The sequence below is a fragment of the Equus quagga genome, chromosome 14, assembly GCF_021613505.1.
Source record: "Equus quagga isolate Etosha38 chromosome 14, UCLA_HA_Equagga_1.0, whole genome shotgun sequence".
NCBI classification, from domain to species: domain Eukaryota; kingdom Metazoa; phylum Chordata; class Mammalia; order Perissodactyla; family Equidae; genus Equus; species Equus quagga.
This window is the reverse complement of record NC_060280.1, coordinates 92,027,907-92,050,283: the sequence shown is the minus strand read 5'-3', so window position 1 is coordinate 92,050,283 and position 22,377 is coordinate 92,027,907.

Genomic DNA, 22,377 nt, shown 5'->3' with positions numbered 1-22,377 from the left:
GAGGATGGGACAGTGCCCAAGGAACCTTCACAGGAAAATTTGGCAGAACGTGGAGATGGACGCACAGTCGGGGACACGGGAGGGGACGCCAAGGAGAACAAGGGACCTTAGCATAGGGAGGGACGTCTTTACTGAGATGGGATGAGGAGAAAGGAGCAGGCGCAGGGAAGATGCTGGGCTCCATTTTGGACTCATTGAGTTTGAGGAGCCAGAGGGACCAGCTGGGGGCAGATGGTGGGGACTCTGGACATTTGAGATGGGAACCTGAGAGAGACATTTGTGCCAGGAACAAGTCTGGACGTGTCAGGCCAGGGGCGGAGGTTGATGCGATGGGGATGGATGAAGTTATCCAGAGAGGATGTAATGGGTAAGAACAGCCCGGGGGCCGGGTAGGTCCTGTCTCTACACTCTCTTCTGAGCCTCCCCTCCTCACCTTGGAATAGCCCCACACCTTGAGCCAGCTGGTGATGGGTTGAGGACCCTAATTCTGGTGACTCTGGATTTGGGAGCTCCACTCTGCAAAGGGGGCTCAGGTGAAGCTGGAGAGGGCTGGAACTTCCCAGAGTCCCCCAGTACAGCGGTTTTCTGGGGCAGCTGTGACAGAGTACCACGGGCTGGGCAGCTTAAACTACATTTATTGCAGTTCTGGAGGCTTGGAAGTCAGAGTTCAAGGTGTCGGTAGGGTTGGTTCCTTCTGAGCCCTCCCTCCTTGGCTTGTAGACAGCTGTCTTCTCCCTGTGTCCTCACATGGCCTCCCTCTGTGTGCCTGTGTCCTAGTCTCTTCTTCTTCTTCTTCTTCTTCTTTTTTTTTTTTTTTTTGAGGCAGATAAGCCCTGAGCTAACTACTGCCAATCCTCCTCTTTTTGCTGAGGAAGACTGGCCCTGAGCTAACATCCATGCCCATCTTCCTCTACTTTATATGTGGGACACCTGCCACAGCATGGCTTTTGCCAAGCGGTGCCATGTCTGCACCCAGGATCCGAACCAGCAAACCCCGGGCTGCTGAGAAGTAGAACATGCGAACTTAACCGCTGCGCCACTGGGCCAGCCCCAATCTCTTCTTGTAAGGACACCAGTCCTATTGGATTAGGACCTACCCGAATGACCTCATTTTAACTTAGTTACCTCTTTAAGACCCATCTCCAAAGACAGTCACATTCTGCCTTACTGGGATGTCTTAGTCCATTCGAGCTACTATAACAAGGTACTAAAGAATGGTGGGTGGGCTGGCCCAGTGGCACAGCGGTTAAATTCACACATTCTGCTTTGGCGGCTGGGGGTTCGCTGGTTCAGATCCCTGGCACAGACCTACGCACCACTCAGCAAGACATGCTGTGGCAGGCATCCTACATATAAAATAGAGGAGGATGGGCACGGATGTTAGCTCAGGGCCAGTCTTCCTCAGCAAAAAGAGGAGGATTGGTGGCAGAGGTTAGCTCAGGGCTAATCTTCCTCAAAAAAAAAAAAAAAAAAAAGGAAAGAAAGAATGGTGGCTTATAAACAACAGAAATTTATTTTTCACACTTCTGCAGGCCAGGAGTCTGAGATGAGGGTCCTAGTGCAGCCAGGTTCTGGAGAAGGCCATTTTCAGGATTACAGACTGCTACTTCTGCTTGTACCCTCACTTGGCAGAAAGAGGGCAAGAGAGCTCTCTGGGCTCTCTCTTATAAAGGCACTAATCCCATTCATGAGGGCTCCACTCTCATGACCTGAATACCTCCCACCCCGCTGATGCCATCAAATTGGGGGTTAGGATTTCAACGTATGTATTTTTGCAGGGAACACAAACCTTCAGTCCGTTGCGTGGGGATTGGAACTTCAACATATGAACTCGGGAGGGGGGACACAGTTCATCCCATAACACCAGGGAAGACGTTTCCAGTACGATGAGGCAGTGAACAGCACAGGCCAACAGTCAGACCACTTGATTTGAATTCTAATTTCTTCCACTTCCTGAATTTTGTGGGCAAAAGACCGGGTACTTCTGAGCTTTGGCTCCTGTGTGAGTTTCCTGTGGCTTCTGTAACTAATTGCCACAAACTTGGTGGCTTAAAACAATACCCATCGGGGGCTGGCCCCGTGGCCGAGTGGTTAAGTCTGTGCACTCCGCTGCAGGAGGCCCAGTGTTTCGTTGGTTCGAATCCTGGGCACGGACATGGCACTGCTCATCAAGCCACGCTGAGGCAGCGTGCCACATCCTACAACTAGAAGGACCCACAACGAAGAATATACAACTATGTATTGGGGGGCTTTGGGGAGAAAAAGGAAAAAATAAAATCTTTAAAAAAAAAAAAACAACAACAATACTCATCGATTGTCTTACAAGTCTGAGGTTCAGAAGTCCGAACTGGGTCCCCCTGGGCTGAAGCTTCCTCACACTGCATCTCTCCGACCTCTGCTTTCATCATCCATCTCCTTCTCTGACTCTGACTCCGACCCTTCTGCCTCCCTCTTATGAGGATCTTTGTGATGACGTTGGACCCACCTGGATGATCCGGGGTCATCTCCCATCTCAAGATCCTCAGTGTAATCACATCTGCAAAGTCCCTTTTACCATGTAAACTGACACGTTCACAGGTCCCGGGAATTCGGACATGGGCGTATTTGGAGGGGGGTGGACATAATTTTGCCTGTCACAACTCCCTCCCAGGTACATCGACTGAGCCAATAGGAGACCCTGAAGAAATTACGTTTGTTACTAGGACGATTAATTAGTCATGACTGACGTTCTGACTATTCGTACCTGGAAGGTCAGCGCCTCAAGGGTGGGAAACTTGATCTCCTGTGTCCCCATGGTCGAATCAACCTTTCTGTTCTGAGGCACCCGGTCTCAGGATGTCAGAACCACGGACAGCGAAGGGTGCTGTCCGAGGTGCTGCTGAGGCCCCCTCACCGCCTTCCCCTTCGAACCCCCACACCCCTGCCCCTCCAGATCTCTAGGTTTTCAGGGGCACATTAAGCTGAATACCCAGCCCCGGTTTGCCCCGTGTCGATGTCTCCATCCTAACTGCCTTCTGATCCACCCCCCCGTCGCTGCTGCAATTGCACAGCGTTCTTTCTGTTCCTCAAACTCTCCGTCGATTCCTACCTTGAAGCTCTTTGCTCTTCACTCTGTGTAGCTGAATAAGTCTGTTCTCAAACGGCGCCTCTTCAGACCCTCAAGCAGCTTCCCACCCCCCACCCGCCCCCTCTTCCCTTCCCTTTAAATCACTCTCACTTATTTATCATCTGTCTCTGAGACACGCTCAGATATAAGTTCCATCACTTGAGAAACCTTGTCTAGAAGAGCCCCTGGCTCATAGTAGATGCTCAATCAATGTTTGTTGAATGAAATCAAGCTCTGAAGATAAGGCAAAGATGCCTGAGATGTCTCCCACTCTCTAGGAATCTTGAAACCACGTCATTTCCCCTTTTCCTTAAGCACGCAAGAATTCTCACGGTAGCTCTATGGAGAAAATGTTATTACTATCCCATTTTATAGAAGAGGAAACTGAGGCTCAGAGAAGAGGTTAAGTTACACAGTTGTTCAGAGGTGGAGCCGGGACTCACGTTCGTAAGCTTACCCACCACCCTATGCTATTTCCTCAGGTAGTTGATTTGTGGGGTTTTCCGTTCTAGGATGCTGACCTGGGGGCAACACTTGATCCTCAGGAAAGAAGTCCTCCATAGACCTAAAAGGAGCCCCCGCGGTCACTAGAGCCGTCCCCTAAGATGCCCTAAGTCCCTTCACCTACTTAGGCTGGCATCAACCTCTCTACCTTCTCTAACTGACCTTGAGCAGGCTGGGACCCCTGGCATCTTGTAGTTGGAATGGAGCCTGTTATGAGATGAACTGAGTCTCCCTCCCAACTTCCTATATTGAAGTCCTAACCCCCAGCCCACCTCAGATTGTGACTCTGTTTGGAGGTAGGGTCTTTAAACAGGTGATTCAGTCAAATTTAGGATCCATTAGGGTGGGTCCTAGGCCACTGTGACTGACGTCCTTATAAAATGGGGAAATTCGGACACAGAGACAGATACACAGAGGGAAGATGAGGCGAAGACACAGGAAGAACGCCATTTACAAAGTCAAGGAGTCCCTGAGGCCACCAGAAGCTGGGCGAGAGATGTGGAACAGATTCTCCCTCACAGCCCTCAGAAGGAACCAACGCTGTTGACACTTTGATCTCGGACTTCTAGCCTCCAGAACTAAGAGATGATAAATTTCTGTTGTTTGAGTCCCCCAATCTGTGGTCCTTTGTTATGGCAGCCCCAGAAACGAACATGGAACCCTTGGCTGGACCCAGAAGCCACGGTGTGGATGGGTGGGTGTATCAATCAGGATAAATTAGATGATGCTGCTGTAACAAGTAACCCCAGAGGTTTGGGGGCCTAAAACCATATGAAATTAATTTCTTGCTCCCAGGACGTATCCAAAGCAGGTCATGTAGGGGTTCTTTCCCACGTGCCTCACTCCACAACCCAGGCGAGGAAGCAGCCACTATCTAGAATATTTCAGGTCACTGTCGCAGAAGAAGGAAATCTCTGGGGTGCCTTGCACCAGCAATCAAATAATCTGGCCTGGAAATGACAGAGTATTTCTGCTCACCGCTCCTTGGCCAGAACAAGTCACGAGGCCCTACCCAACCACGAGGGGCCGGGAAAGAACAGCCCTGCCATGTGCTCAGAAGCAAGGGCACTGGGAATATTTGGTGACCATCACTCATGACTAACAGAGTTGGGTGGGCTTTCCCTGGAGTTTCTTGGGCTGTTCAGGCTACTTCGCTCTGGTTCCAGAGATTGGGGCTCAGCTAATGCCAAGAAATCTTGGGGTTCCTGTGAAAGCCTGGGTTCTGGGGGAGGGGGCTAGCAGCTCACAGGAGCTGACCAAGAGGAGTGAGATCAGAGGAGACTGATGGAGTTCGGCTCACAAGAGGACTTGCTCTGCATGTTTACGGCCAGGTTTTTGGAAAGAGCCATGTAGAGATCAAACGGGGAAGCGCCAATCAGGTCAGCCCCCAGGACATCTGGGAAGCTGAATTAAAAGGCATCTATAGAGTGGTCCTCCAGGTACCTACCCAAGACAAATGAAAACACGTGTCCAGCAAATTCTTGTACACAAAAGTTCAGAACAGCATAATTTGGAATAGCCAATCAAATGCCCATCTACTGATGAATGGATAAACAAATGTGGTATGTCCATACAATGAATGGAATATTGTTTAGCCATGAAAAGAAGTGAAGTACTGACAAATGCTACAATGTAGATGAAACCTGAAAACATGATGCCTTTTTTTTTTTTAAGTCTGCTTTTTGGTGAGGAAGATTTGCTCTGAGCTAACATCTGTTGCCAATCCTTGTCTTTTTTTTTTTTTTCTTTTTCTCCCCAAAGCTGCAGTACATGGTTGTATATCCAGGTTGTAGGTCATTCTAGTTCTTCTATGTGGGACGCCACCACAGCGTGGCTTGATGAGCGATGTGTAGCTCCACACCCAGGATCTGAACCGGTAACCCCCAGGCCACTGAAGTGGAGCACACAAACTTAACCACTCAGCCAGGGGGCCAGCCTCATTTTTCGGCTTTTTTGAGATATAATTGACAAATAAAATTGTAAGTTATTTAAAGTGTACAATGCGGTGATTTGATATGCATATAATTGTGAAAGCATTCCTCCATTGAATTAACACATCCATCACCTCACATATTTACCTTTTTTTTTTTTTGGTGGGTACATTCAAATTCTACTCTCTTGGCAAATGTCGATTATACAATACAGTGTTATCAATCATAGTCACCATGTTATACATCAGATCCTCAGACCTTATTCGTCTTGTAATGGAAAGTGTGTATCCTTTTATTAACCTCTCTGTATTCCCCCCACCTCTCAGCCTCTGGGAACCTGTTTTCTATTCTCTGTTTCTAAGAGCTCAACTTCTATTTTTAGATTCTGCATGGAAGCGATACCATGCAGTGTTTGTCTTTCTCTGTCTGGCTTATTTCACTTAGCATAATGCTCTCCAGGTTCATCCATGTTGTTGCAAATGACAAGATTCTTTTTTCATGCCTGAATAGTATTCCAGTGTGTATATATATATACCACCATTACTTTATCCATTCATCCATCAATGGACACTTAGGGTGTTTCCACACCTTGGATATTGTGAATAAAGCTGCAACGAACGTGGGTGTACAGATAGCTCTCCCAGATAGTGATTCCATTTCCTTTGGATATATACCCAGCAGTGAAATTGTTCGGTCATATAGTACTTCTATTTTTAATTTCTTGAGGAACCTCCATACCGTTTCCCATAGCGGCTGCACTAATTTATATTGCCACTAGAGCGCACAAGATTTCCCTTTTCTCCACGTGCTGTGATGGACGTGTTCTCAAAATGATAATGGCGATGGTTGCACAACCCTGGGAATACGCTGAAACCCACTGAATCGCCCACTGTCAATGGGCGGGTTTTACCGTGTGTGAATTTCATCCACGGACAAGACAGGGAACCTTCGGGAGCAGACAGACAAGGATTTTCTCAGAGCCAGGGGGCTCTTTGCCAGCTGGCGACTCACGATTTCTCACCTGTTTATTTTGCATATTTTTATTGCACACTCAAAGGGTTGCTTTGTGATTTAAGTCAAATGAAACAGAGCTCCGTACAGGAGGACACACGAGTGCGCGCACACACATGCGCGCACATGCACACACACACACACTCACACGCCTTCTTGCATCAGCGTTTTATTTCTCTGCCACCAGGGGGCGATCCTGCTGTGATGTCCGGGCGTCCTGCCCCAGGAGTGGCGCCTTCAAGGGTGGATCTCGCCGCCGGCTTTGGGAGGGTTGTGCTGGCTAACTCCTTGCTTTTTTTGTCCTTTAGAGCAAACGATATTTATTGAGGAAGGGGGGTGGTTTTTCTCAGTATAAAATGATTACTGGTGTGCTTAAAATAAATTTAAAAAAATAAAGCAGAAAAATAAAGGTAATATGTGTTCATTCGGAAGTGTATATTCATGATAAACGTTCATTAGAACATTTGGAAAACACAGAATGTAAAGGAGGGCAATAAGTCACCCAAATTGAACCGCCCAGACGTGAACGCTGCTAATATTTTCTTCTCTTTTCCCAGCTTCTCACTCTATGTTCAGTTCAAATGTTCCAGTTTTGCTTTTATTGAAACTCAGAGCCATGAAAGAAAAGACAGGCATATTTGATGACAGGAAAACCCGTTGAACAGAGACAAAAGACCGACAAAGCAACAGCCTGGAAGGAAACATTTGCAACATAAGTTACATGCAAAGGGTTGAGACAATGTTTATCAAAGGCTTATTGAATACCAGGCACTCTTCTAGGCACTTTTCATATACAAAGTGATTTAATCCTCAACCCTATGGGATAAATACTATCATTATCTCTATTTTACAGATGAGAAACAGAGACTCAGAGAGGTTAAGTGACTTGCCCAGGGTCACACAGCTCGTAAACAGCAGAGCTTGGATCAAAACAGCTTGGCCCCAGGATCCATTCTCCCAACCCCTACATCATCATACCTCTTTAGAAAATCCAGATCAACACGCAGACTATGTAAACAGGCTGGAAATACAAATAGCCAAAAGCAAATGACAACAACAGCCACATGCTCTGTCTCACTAGTAATCAGACAACTTTCAGTGTTCATTCTTTAATTTGGCAAATGTTAAAAATATTGAAAACGTCAAGGTTTATGGGGAATTGGATGAATAACAGGCATTGCCACGCTGTTGGGCTGGGGTATCCGAAATTATTGAAGGTTTGGGAGAAGAGAATTTGGCTGTGGTTGAACTAAATATTTAAAGCACGTAAGCTGGGACCCGGTACTCCACATCCAGCAATCGATCCCATAAATCTGTTTGCCAAAAGATGGGTGCTCATCATAGCCTTCTTGCAATCATGCCGTTGCTCGTAAAAGTGGAATGCAGACGGCAGTCTCGGAGCCTGACAATAGGGGCATAGTTAGACGGATTAGGACTTGCCATGCCCTGGGAATGCTCTGCAGCCATTAAAAGGAATGAGACAGACCTACATTCACGGACATGGAAAAATCTCTGGGCATATTGCTCCCTGGGGGAAAAAAAAAAAAAAAGTCACATAACATTGTGTCCAGGGCGATTGCATTTATGGCAGAGAACACGAAAGTTACACAAGTGTGTACGTGCATCAGACGCCCTGGAAGTCTGTTCCGAACAGCTGACGGTCGTTTCCTCTTGGGAAGAAGTGGCAAAACGAGTATTTAAGGGAGAATTTGTGTATTTTCGCTTTTTGTATTCTTGGACACCTGACAGCGAGATTGTGTCATTCCAAGACTTTTTAAAGCCCCAGAAAATATCTTGTTCAATATTCCTTTAAAACGCGACTCCTCCCCGTCTCCCCCGCCCCCACGGCTCCATGATTATTTAACTAGTTCTTCCCTGCCCGGGTCTTTAGGTGGTTTCCAGTTTTTCACTGTTATAAATGAAATTGGAACGAATATCCTTGCATGTCAATCCTTGCGTGCCTCTGTCATAATTTCTTTTTGCGACCTGCAGTTCATTAGCGAAGAAATAAAGAGACAAGCACGTATTGTTTCTCTGCCTATATGCTTAGCAAAAAATCCCAGATGTGGAAATGCTGGATTAAAAATAAGTTGTTTTTTTTTTTTTTTTTGAGGAAGATTAGCCCTGAGCTAACATCTGCTGCCAGTCCTCCTCTTTTTGCTGAGGAAGACTGGCCCTGAGCTCACATCCGTGCCCATCTTCCTCTACTTTATATGTGGGACGCCTACCACAGCATGGCTTGTCAAGCGGTGTCATGTCCACACCCGGGATGTGAACCGGCGAACCCCGGGCCACCGAAGCGGAACGTGCGCACTTAACCGCTGGGCCACCGGGCCGGCCCCTGAAAATAAGTTTTGTTATCGTTCTTGATGCATTTTGCCAAGTTGCCCTGGAAAAAGTGGTACATGTCCCCAGCAGTCGATGCAAAGTCTTGCTTCCTGGAACACTTGAAAACACCAGACAGAGTTACAATTTTAAAATATCTACTCCCGCCACGGCAAACAGAATAGCTCACAACCCCATATTGTGTGCCGGGTTCCCTTCACACTTAATTTTAAATGGACTCCTAGCAACATTCCTACTTCACTTTTCACTTTCTAAGTAAACTGAGGCACAGGACAACGAAGTGACTTGGTCGATGGTTTGACTTTTTAAAGAAGCCCAGAGTTGAATCTCCTGGCCAAATGGCTTGAGGCTCTGGGTTCATGACCTCTCCAACCTCAATGCTTTCTCAACTTTTTCAGATCAGTTGGTAAATATTTTTGGCTTGGCCGATCGTCCAGTTTGTGTCGTGACTGCTCAATTCTGCCCTTGTAACTCAAAAGCAGACAGACCATATATAAATGAGCGGGCATGGCTGCACTCCAAGAGAATTTATTTGTGGACACATGACATTTGAATTTCATATAATTTTCAGATACTGTCAAATATTCATTTGATTTTTTTTTTTTTTTAGGAAGATTAGCCCTGAGCTAACATCTGCTGCCAATTCTCCTCGTTTTTTGTTTGTTTTTTTTTTTTGCTGAGGGAGACTGGCCCTGAGCTAACATCTGTGCCCATCTTCCTCTGCTTTCTATGTGGGACGCCTGCCACAGCATGGCTTGCCAAGCGGTGCCATGTCCGCACCCGGGATCCGAACTGGTGAACCCAGGGCCATTAAAGTGGAATGTGTGCACTTAACCACTTCGCCACCGGGCTGGCCCCTGATTTGATTTTGAAAAACTCATTTAAAAATGTCAAACCCGTTCTTAGCTTACAGGCCATATGGAAAGGCAGTGGTCAGCTTGGGCCAGTGAGCCATACATCAAAGCTATTAACCTGTTGTAATTTATGTTGCAAATATTTTTATCCCATCTTATTTTCTGGCTTCATTTCTTTTGTGGGTCTTGAATGCATTCTGTTACATGGTGTGCGGTGGGGTTTGAACTAATTATTTTTCCAAATGGTAAACCAGTTCTTCAAGCCACATTTGTGGAATATCCCATCCTCTCCACCACTTTGAAGTGCGATCTTCATTGTGAATTATTGCTAAATATGATTAAAGTTCATCACGCTACATTTTATAGATAAGAAGATATATAGGTTAACACTAGGCTATATTCTTTCCTATTAATGTTTATTTATTCTTTTTTTTTCCTTCTTCTCCCCAAAGCCCTGCAGCACATAGTTGTGTATTTTTAGTTGTGGGTCCTTCTAGTTGTTGCGTGTGGGACGCCACCTCAGCATGGCCTGATGAGCAGTGCCATGTGCTTGGCCAGGATTTGAACTGGTGAAACCCTGGGCCGCCAAAGCGGAACATGGGAACTTAAGCACTCGGCCACGGGGCCGGCCCCAGCTCTAATAATTTCCAGTTGATTTTCTAGGTAGACAATCGTGTCCATGATGAATTGTCTTCTGTTCCTCAATAATTGCATACCATTTCTGATTCCTGCCTTATTGCATTGGCCAGCACTTCTAGAAAGAAAGCTAAACACTACAGGTGATGTTGACCATCCTCGTTTCTTTTGAATTTTGGGGGAATTCACCTCAAACATGATGTTGGCTTTGATTTAAGAGTTTTTGTCAGAAAAGAGTGTTACATTGACCGACCCTTTCTAATCTGTATTGACAGGAGTAGTAGGTGAGCTGGACTCTCTGTTAGGGTTCGATTTAAGGGCTGTCTCCATCGACCAGGGATCCTCCCACCTCTCATGGATTCTCGTAGAAGCTCCATCTCTCTGTGATTAATTTGGGATTGTCTCATGGAATAGACTTGGACCAGCATTTCCCAAATTAAACTCCATAGGTCCTTTTTAGGAGTTAGGTAAAGATGGTTCTGTGGACCAGAAAGTGTATAACACTGGAGCTTAATCAAAGAGTTAAACCAGATTTCTTTATTCATTCAACAAACGTTTGCACCAATTGCTTGCAAACAGCATGTTGGGATCTGTGGCTACAGTGATGAAAAATTCAAAAAGCACAGTCCCTTCCAGTACATTCCTGTGGGAAAGTGAAACCGCTGCATCATATGATAAGTGGATGTTTAACTTTATGAGAAGCTGTCAAACCGTTTTCAAAAGTGGCCACACCATTTCCTATTCCCAGCAGCAATGTGTGAGCAGTCTAACTGGTCCGTATACTTGCCACCTTTTGGTATTGTCATATTTAAATTTTTTTTTTAAAGATTGGCACCTGAGCTGACAACTATTGCCAATCATCTCTCTTTTTTTTTCTTTTCTGCTTTTTCTCCCCAAATGCCCCCAGTACATAGTTGTATATTTTTAGCTGTAGGTCCTTCTAGTTGTGGCATGTGGGATGCCACTCAGCATGGCCTAAGGAACAGTGCTGTGTCCAAGCCCAGGATCCGAACCTGGGCCGCGGCAGTGGAGCGTGAGAACTTAACCACTCAGGCACGGGACCAGCCCCCTAAATGTTTTTTGACATTCTAGTGGGCGTGTAGTGGTATCGCATAGTTTTAATTTTAATTTCTCTGACAACTAATGATGTTGAACATCTTTTCATATACTTACTTGCCATTTGTATAATATTTTTGTAAAATGCTTGTTTAAATTTTTTACCCACGGGGAAAAGATGAATTGTCATTATTGATTTGTAAGAGTTTTTAATATATTCTGGAGACCATTCTTTCATCAGATACGTGTTCTGAGGATATTTTCTCCCAGTCTGTGGCTTGTGTTTTCATTTTCCTACCAGCGTCATTGAAAGGCCAAAAGTTTTACGTTTTGATTAAGTTCAATTAGTCGTTTTCGAATGATCTGTTGTTTGTGTCCTACCTCAGAGATATTGGCCTAAACCAAGGGCACAGAGATCTTCTACTATGTCTCATCTGGAAGTTTTATAGTTTTTTACTTCTAGGTTTAGATCTATTAACTATTTGGAGTTATTTTTTTATATATGGTGTGAGGTAAGGGTCAAGGATCACTTTGTGCATTTAGATTCATAATTGTTTCCATGTTATTTGTCAAAAAGACTATCCTTTTCTCACTGAGTTATCTTCACCAAGATCAACTCATCGTGCGTCTGTGGGTCTATATCTATGGACTCTCATCTATTCCATTGATGCGTACGTCTATCTTTCTACTGACACAATACTGTTTTGCTTGCTGGAACTTTATAACACATTATAACATTTATAACATTGAAATCATGTAAAATCTTCCAACTTCATTGTTCTTTCCCAAATTGCTTCAGCTGTTACAGGTCTTTTGCATTTCTGTACAAATTTTAGAATCAGTTCATCAATCTCTACCAAAAAAGCCTGCTGGAATTTTCTTGGGATTGCATCAAATCTACACATCATTTTAGGGAGAATTGACACATTAACAATATTGAATCTTCCAGTCTATGAACATAGTGTATGTCTATGCTTATTTTGGCTTTCTTTGATTTCTCTCAACAATGTTTCCTAGTTTTCCAAGTACGAGTCTTGGATACATTTTGTTAAATTTATCTCTAAGTACTTCATGGTTTTGGTGCTATTGACATGGTATTGATCATGTAAATTTTCAATTGTTTCTTGTTAGTATGTGGAGATAGAATTCATTTCTATATATCAACTTTGTATCCTACAGCTTTGCTAAACTCACGTTAGGTCTAGGAGACTACTTGTAAATTTTTTCTGATTTTCTATGTAAAAGATCATATTTTACCTATTTTCTTTCTTTTCTCTTATGTAGATTATCATGTGTAACTTCTTCCTTTCCAGTCTGTATGCTTTTTATTTCTTTTCTTGTCATATTGCACTGGCTAGGGCCTCCAATACAATGTTGAATAGAAGCAGTAAGAGTGGACATCCTTGCCTTGTTCTCAACTTAGAGTAAAACGTTCCACCTTTTACTATTAAGTACGTTGTGTTAGCTGTAAGTTTTTCACAGATACTTTTTATTAGGTAGAAGAAATTCCCTTTTATTCCTAGGTTGCTGAGAGGTTTTTTCAACCTCATGAATGAATGTTGATTTTTGCCAAATGATTTCTCCACGTCTATTGAGTTAACGATTCTCATCTGACTTCTCTTGATGTGGCAAATGACATTGGTTGATTTCCTAATGTTGAACCAACTTTGCATTCCTGAGATAAACCCCACTTGATCACCATGTGTTTTCCTTTCATATGTTTCTGGACTCTATTTGCTAATATTTTTGTCTATGTTCATGAAAGATGTTGGTCTCTGGTTTTCTTTTCTTATAATGTCCTTTTCTGGCTGTGGTATACGGATAATGCTACCCTCACAGAATGAATTGGGACGTACACTTGCCTCTTTTATTTTCTAGAAGAATTTGTGTAGGATCAGTATTATTTCTTTCTTATATTTTTGTAGGATTCACGAGAGAAGCCATCTGGGCACCGAGTGTAACCTTTACAGGAGGGTTGAATCACAAATTTTATTTTTTCAATAGACGCAAGACTATTTGGATAACCTATTTCTTCTCTAGTAAGCTTTGGGAGTTTTGCATTTCAAGGAATTTCTCTATGCCACGTCGATGTGAAATTTATCGACATAAAGTTATTCATAAAATTTCCTCCTTATCCTTTTAACGTCTCAAGAGCCTTATGACCTCCTCTCTTTTATTCCAATGTGCAATATTTTTCAAGCTTCTGTTTCTGTCATATTTGATACCCCATTGGCCAAAACGGGCCCTATGGCCAAGCCCTGAGTCAGTTTAGGAGGGGGACTCCCCGAGCGGGTGGAGACAGGTAGTTGTGAACACATTGGGAGCCATTATTTCAAGAATCTACCCCACGCAGTCCCTCCCTGTGGTAAGTTTCTGCCCCTAAGGGACAAATTTGTTCCCATTACTTGCTTAGTGCATTTGTGGGAACCAGTTTTATCTATACAAGTGTGACAAAAGCATGGAACATACACTAAGATGGCCTTGTTGTATGCTCTACTTGTCTCCACTTCACCCTACCTTTCCTCCTCCCAGAGCACATCACAATTGTAATGAAATCATTGTGTCTTTAGCTGTTCAATGTCTGTGTTCTCTCTAGAACATTAGCTCCAAGGCACAGAGACTGTGGCTGCCTTTGTCTAGGTTGAGTCCTCAGCTCCTAGCACGTGGTAGATGCTCCATTAATTAATATATTCTAAATGAAAAACTACATTGCTGCAAGTTACTCCACACCTTGACAATGATCTTCATGTCTAGGATACATAATTTAATAGGGCAGTTGAGAAATGAGAAGGGGAGGCAGTGAAACAGTTTCTACAAACAGGAATTGAGCACCTCCCCTATGCATAACTCTGCTAAAGAAATAACGCTGTGGCCCATAGAGCTAGAAGGGGCTGCTTCTCTCAGTAGTGAGCTCCCTGTTCATGGAAAGAATCAAGGATCAAGAGACAGAGATGCTATAGAGGGGGCTTGTTGGAGCTCTGGGTGGAGGGTGGCTGAAGATGCAGAGGCTTCAGAGGGTAGATTTTATTTTGTTTTGTTTTGAATTTGAGGATCCAATTGGCTTTATCAAGCAAGCCATGTATTGGGCTGCATGCCACTTAGCAAGTAGAGAGATAACGCTCCAGTGGGAGGTTTTGAGTGAAGTTCCCACTCTCTCTCGTCTCACTTCTTAATCTGACCCCCTCCCTCATCTCTCCCCACACACGTGCCCTTGAAACTGCTTTCCCCAAGGTCACCATGGAACACAGTGTTCCTGTGCCTACCGTGAGTGCTCACTCCTTATCTCGCACACCCTCCAGGAACCCAGGGGATCCCTCCCACCTTCCAGAGGCTCTCACTCCCTTTGTTTTTCCTCTCCAGGCTCTGTCCTCAGCCTGTGTCTCATTTTCCAGGGGACTTCAATCTCTCTGACTCCCACACGGGCATCCCCCAACTCTGACGATGACTCCTAAGGGGCTGCCACACCATGGAGTGTTGCTGGCTGCATCATCACGAGACCCCAAAGTTTGTATATGACTTGCTTTTTCGAGGGGATCCCTTGGCTGTTGGTAAAGGCCGGTGAGCACAGCAATGAGTTCAGAAGATGACACAGAACCTTCTTCCGCGCCGGGTCCCCACGTTGGTTCACCAACGTCAGAAGAGCAGCCAGAGCTCCCTTCTCTCTGCACTTTGTCCATTGTCCTCCGCCTTCCTTCCCCTACAGTCACCTTGGTCTTTGTCTTTTATGCCTGCAAAGCCACTGCCTCACTTCCGTCTGCCCAAAGACCTCCTCCTACCAGAGGGAGGGAAGGGAAGTAAGGGACGAAGTGGATAGAAAATTTCTTCCCACCAAGGACGTGCAAAGGACAGAGATACGTCTCTCCCTCGACCTCCATCAATGCGGAGGATGCGGATGAACGTGTGTGCGCGCATGCGCATGAGCTTGTGCGCATGAGTGCGATTGTGTGGATATTATCGGGTATATTTGTAAACATCCAAGTGTACATTTGTGGATATTTATTTAGTATTTGTGTGTGTGTGTGTCTGTTATAGGCTATTTTTATTTTTATTTTATTTATTTATTTATTTTTCTGAGGAAGATTAGCCCCGAGCTAACATCTGCCAATCCTCCTCTTTTTGTTGAGGAAGACTGGCCCTGAGCTAACATCCGTGCCCATCTTCCTCTACTTTATACGTGGGACGCTTGCCACAGCATGGCGTGCCAAGCAGTTCCATGTCCACACCCGGGATCCGAACCGGCGAACCCTGGGCCACCGAAGCAGAATGTGTAAACTTAACCGCCGCACCACTGGGCTGGCCTCTATAGGCTATTTTTTAGAGCAGTGTTAGGTTCACGAAAAAAAATTGAGCAGAGAATACAGAATTCCCATAAACCCCCTGTCTGCACAGGCACAGCCTCCCCCATTATCAACGTCCTGCGCCAGAGTGGGACATTTGTCACTAGTGATGAACCTACATGGACACACTGTCCTCACTTACAGTCTGTAGTTTACATTCGGGGTCACTCTTGGTGTTGTACGGTCTACGAGTTTTGACAAATGTGTCGCGACCTATATCCATCATTATAGTACCGTATAGAGCACTTTCACTGCCCTAAAAATTCTCTGTGTTCCTTCTATTCACCCCTCCCTCCCCTCTGACCCCTAGCAACCTCTGATCTTTTTATTGCCTCCTTAGTTTTGCCTTTTCCAGAATGTCATAGAGTTGGAATCATCCAGGATGTGGCCTTTTCAGATCGGCTTCTTTCACTCAGTCATATGCTTTTAAGATTCCTCCATCTTTTCACGGTTGGATAGCCCATTTCTTTTTAGCGCTGAATAATATTCCACTGTCTGGATGTCCCACAGCTTATTTATCCATCCACCTGCCGAAGGACATCTTGGGGGGCTTCCAAGCCCCGTTGTGTTTTTGTATGAGAGAAGAAAGGGGCCAAGCTGCCCCTTTGGGAATGTGGTAGCTTCACAGAGGCACATGGGGACTCATCATGACCTGTAAAAGATTGTGGACCTCTGCTCTCCTTCGTGTCCCGCTGGGGCCTGAAACTCCACCTGTCCAAGGCGAAACTCATCATCTTCCCCTCCCTCACCCAGCCTGGCCCCTCATCTCACGTCCTCATCTCAGCACATGCCACCACCATCCACCCGGTTGCGAAAGGCCGAGATCTGGGCATCTTCCAAAGCCCCTCCCTTCCTCTCCTCGCCTCCTCCTTCCATCAACCAGCAAGTTCTGTCAATTCTCTCTCCCAGATGTGCTCTGAATCCTGGCGTTCTCTCTGGCCCCAAAGCCACGCCCTAGGACTGGCCTCCTGAGCGAAGCTTCCGTGGTTGCCCTGGCACCAGTAGGATTGTCCTGGAGATAGCAAGCCCCTCAAGGCAGCCCTGAAGCTCACAGACATGCGTGGGTTTTTCTAGACCAAGTTTGCAGATCTGACTTTGTCCCTTGCCTGTGTGCAGGGTTCTCAACAGGAGAGTGATTCAGCCTGCTGAGGGACATCTGGTGATGACTGGAGATGGCATCTAGAGGGTAGAGGTCAGGGATGCTGCTAAAGACCCTACAATGCACAGGACAGTCCCCCACCACGAAGAATGATCTGTCCCCAAATGTCAATAGAGCTGAGGGTGGAAAACTGCTCTAAAACTACTCAAAGAGACCCACAGACTTGCACTGGTGCCGAACTGCTGATGACCTGTCCGGATGAGAGAGGATAGAAAATAATAAGCATTTGGAAACTTTATAGTAACTTGACATGGTAATTTTATGACTGTTGGACTACTCATGTTTCGCATGTCTTTTAAATTCTTTTTTTTTTTTTTTTTTTGCAGAGGAAGATTCACCCTGAGCTAACATCCATGCCCATCTTCCTCTATTTTTTAGTATGTGGGCCACCAGCACAGCATGGCCACTAACAGGGCAGTATAGGGAACCAAACCCAGGCCACCAAGGTGGTGGTACGTGCTGAACTTAGCCACTAGGCCACCAGGGCTGGCCCCTAAATTCTTTTTTTTATTAATAGACTTTTTGAGAATAGTTTTCAATTTACAGAAAAATTGAGCAGCTAGGACACACAGTTTCCATATTCTTCCTCCCTGCAACACACCTATACATACACACACACCGTTTCCCTCATTAGTAACATCTTACTCTAGAAAGAGACATTTGTTACAATTAATGAACCCATATTGATACATTATTACTAACTAAAGCCCCTCCTTTACTCAGAGTGCTCCAGTTTCCCCCTGATGTCCTGTTTCTGGTCCAGGACCCCACGTGACATTTAGTTGTCACGTCTCCTTAGGCTCCTCTAGGCTGGGGCAGTTTCTCGAGCTTTCCTTGGGTTTGATGACCTTGACACTCCCGAGGAGTACGGGGCATGCCTCCCAGAGGATGTCTCTGTCCTGGAAGGTTTCTGATCTTCCTCCTCATGATTAGATTGGCGTTATGGGGTTTGCGGGAAGAAGGTCCCAGAGGCAAAGGGCCATGTTCATCACATCATATCAACCTATGGCTGTTGATGTTGACCTTGATCACCTAGCCAGGCGACACAGTGGGTTTGTCAGTTTTCTCCACTGAAAAGTTACTTTCCCCCCCTCTTTCCGTACCGTCCCTTTTGTAAGGAAGTCACATCTCGCAGCTCCAGCCCTCCTTGAGGATGATGTAATGACACAAAATATTTGGAATTCCTCTGCGCGTCAGGTTTGTCTTCTCCTTCACTTGTTAATGTATTCGATCACTTATTTATATCAGCATGGATGCACCAATATTTATTTTATTCTTGGTGTTATAATCCAACACTATATTAATTTTATCGCTCCAGCTTTGGCCATCGGGAGCTCTTCCGGTCGGCTCCTGTGGACCTCTGACATACCCCCACCATTCTCAGTGGCTCCTTGCTTTCCAGCACAATGCATATCTTTTTCAGTTTTATTTCCCCAAAAATGTGTTTTTATGGCATTTTATGGAGTGGGGAAAAAAGTAGTCCCTCACTAGAGGGAATTCAAGAAACATCCGCAAGACCTTCAGCATCTTCCTCTATGTGCCTCATTATACTCTGGCTACACTGATGTTCCCTGAGCACACCAAGCTTGTACCTGCCCCAGGGCCTTTGCACTGCAGTTCACTCTGCCTGGAAGGGTTTTCCTCTATCTGTTCCTTTTCATTATTCCTGTCTCTGCTCCATTTCCCCTTCCTTAAAGAAGCACCGCCCCCCCCACCCCCACACACCCCCCCCAGCTAAAGCAGCCCCCACTCCGGATTGTCTCTAGCACTCTTGCTTTGATTTTTTATCATCCCAATATTTTGTCCCTTGCTGAAATGATCTTTTTGATGTATTTCTTTATTGCCTCTAAATGTAAATGTCACAAGGACAGGGACAGCCCTTGGCATGCACAATATTTTTTTAAAAAATATTTCAGAAATGTCTCGCTGAGGTCCCTGGGGGTCTGATAATAATCTTCCACTGAGGCCAAATTTCAGAGAGGCCACCATGGGATGCTGTGTGAGGAGAAGGGGAGGGCAAAAACAGTGGCCCCACCCCAATGCCATCACTAAGCCCCCTGTGGGCTGGAGGTACAGAGAGGGGAAGCCAACCTTCCTCTGCTCTGAGATCCCCAGAGCTATGGGTCTCCCCGACCCCATGTGAGGGTCACGGATGTTTCGAGAAGCTAAGTCAGCTTCAGAATGGAAGTGCGACATAGTGGTCCAACGGGTGGACCCTGGATCCAGGTCACTTGGGCTCCAAGCCTCCTTCCATCCTCCTTGCCCTGTGACTTCGAGCTCTTGGCCTCAATTCTTCCATCTGTAGAACGGTTATAATGTTCATTACTACAGTTGCTGTGACAATTAAATGAGATTGCGCTGGGCATCTAATATCCTCAAAAATTGTCACCTGTTGGTATGATCCCCAAAGTGCACACACATGCAGAATTTGCAGATGATTTGGGGTGGGGGAGTTCATACATCCCCCCAAACCTAGTCCTGAACCCTCGACCTACAAACCCTCTACGTCATCCCCACCCACTCATAGCTTAATAACCAGGGCCTGTGTAATGAGTTGGGAGGCTGAGAGCGAAGGAGGCCCCACGGGAGGGAGGAAGCCGGAAGCAAGGACTTGGGGAGGACCAGAGCGGGGCTGCGGGGAGAGGGCCGTCCCGGGCACACAGGGGAGCCAGTGTGTCTGGAACTGCCTGGGCCCCAGGAACAGGCCCCCGGGGGCAGGTGGGACCGCGATTCCGCCGGCCTGCGTAGGTGGGGCTGTCCAGCCCAGCCGGGCTTTCCAGTCGGCCCGGTGTGGGGGCTGGGCCCGAAGAGGCCCCTGGCGCCCGGGGCGGGGGCACTGCGCCCAGCTCCTGCTCCGACACCGCCAGGTGCCCCTAGGCCCTCCCGGCCCCGAGGACTGGCGAGGGCCTGCGGGCTCCTTCCCGGAGCGGCCAGCATGTGCTTGCGCGTTCACCGCGCGCACCCTGGCGTGTGCGCGCCCGGGAGCGTGTGCCAGCGAGCGGCCGGCGCGGTCTTCACCCCTGTTCGTCCTTGGGGTCCACAGAGGTCAAGAGAACCCTCCCAGAAAAAGCCAGCGCGTGTGTGAGCCGGCCGGAAAGGCCCTGTGCACAGGAGGGGCCAGGCGTGAGGGCACGCCCTTCTCTGCCAAGGGCGCCTCAGCAGGCCAGGAGCTCCGGAGCCCCCCAGGGTGCCCTAGATGGGGAAACTGGGGAAACTGAGGCCCAGCGGGGAAAGGATGTTGTCCAGGTCTTTCAGGGACGCTGCGCCAGGAGCCGGGGCACGTGCATCCCTCACACCACACGTGTGCTCAAACTCATCCACACTGGTCCCTTTGTGTGCCCACACCCTCTCCTGCACCAACACATCCAGACAGGAGGGCCCACGCCCCAGCTCCCCCGGGGTGCACACACCCCCTGCCGGGTCACATACTCTGGACCATGAGACCCACGCCTCAGTCACACCTATGCGACGTATGTTAAAGGGACCCGGGAATTTCTACAAAGGCCGGGCTCAGGGACCACCATCTGGGGTAGGGGGCGGAACGGGGGTCTCAGGAGCTTGATTACTGAAGTGCTTTTTCATCTCATAGAATTTTATATAGTTAAGGAAGCACTGATGGTTCACTGTGTGTGTGTGTGTATTAAAACCCCTCCGAGTAGTAAATGCACAAATTCACACTTACATTTCTTTACACGGAAGGCACTCCCCCGTCTCACTTACATATGACACACAAATGAATCTAGGTGCACACAAATACTTACGCTTCCACACCCACAGAGCCATTCAAAACACAACTACTTACACACACACCTACACACAACCACCATCATATATTCGCAGCCAGGCACCTCAGACACCCACAAATACACCCGCATGTAAAGAAATATGTTCAGATGCTCAATTTACATTCAGAAAACAGATACACACACGTGCACCTTGTCACACTCACGCTCACACACAGATCCGTGGAAATAGCCGCAGATTCACACAGATGTAAACGCCAGCCTCACACACACAAATACTCTAAGAGCTACACGTCAAAACTCATGTGAACAAACACGCAAACCCAAACACATATGCACACTTAGACACACATGACTACACCCAGATATACACACCTAGATACACAGGCCCGTAAAGACCTAACACTGACCAACACAAACACTTGTGAGTTCACAATTACACACAGCTAAAAGGCACCAAGCAGATGTTTTCACACAAAACCGCGATGGAACACACAAACGCGTATTAAATAAATATTTACAAATAGGGCTCAGACATTTACAAATATGCCCATAACACCCACACAATTGTACTCCAACACACAAATATCAGCCCTCACACACACACAAATATATTCACACACTGACATACACAGACTCATACCACAAACATGCACACTTGCCCTCTCACAAAAACACCCAGAAATGGATATTTTTACATGTGTATACCTACTTCCATGGTTTACACACCGTGTCACACTAGGCTGACACTATGTACTCCAACGCAGCCACCCACAAATACACTCCTATGTAAATACACATATATGTACAAAAATACCTTCCCAAACTGCCGCTTACGTACACACACTTATGTGCATACAACCACATGCATATACTCGTGTACAAATGCACTTGCACACAAACATACCCCCACCTACACAGAACTGGAGCCCCTCCCAAATACTGCAGATATCACGAATACACCCGCAGACATTTGCAAACACACCCAGTCACAGCGGGACAACCACGCTCATAGACACAAGTAGGCACCCTCCTGCATAAATACACACGTGCTCAATTTCTCTCACATGCTCCTTCATCGACACTGATCACGCCCTTATACAAAACACAAGTATATTTAGATGCTCACAAATTTGCACACTCACAAATCCACTGACGAAACACAGGTACACACACGCTCACCACTCCTACAGACATCTACATAAGACAGATCCTTGTACACACAACACACATGCAAAACACGGCCACACACACGTACACGCGCTCTCATGCTCACACCCAGACATGCACACGCAGACACTCTCAAATACACTCATTCGCCACCCCAGTGCATTCAGGGACGCACACACAGACGCTCACAATACACCATCAGAAGCAGGTGCACCCACGCACACGCTGCTCACTGGCCACAACGCCAAGCCCGCACGGATGCTCACACTCGTATCTCAGGAGGCACCCTTGGGGCGGCACACACATCCGCAGGCAGAGGGTCCCTCATCCTCTCCGGTGCACGCGCGCGCGCGGGCACACACACACACACACACACTCCTCTGCAGCCTCCGGGGCCACCACCCCAGTCCCGGCCCGCCCCACCCTGCGGGGCGCAGCGGGGCGGGGGACTCGCTCGGGGCCGGGGCCGGGCCGGGGGCGGGGGCGGGGCGCACCTGGGCTCCGCCCCGGGGCGGGGCCGACGC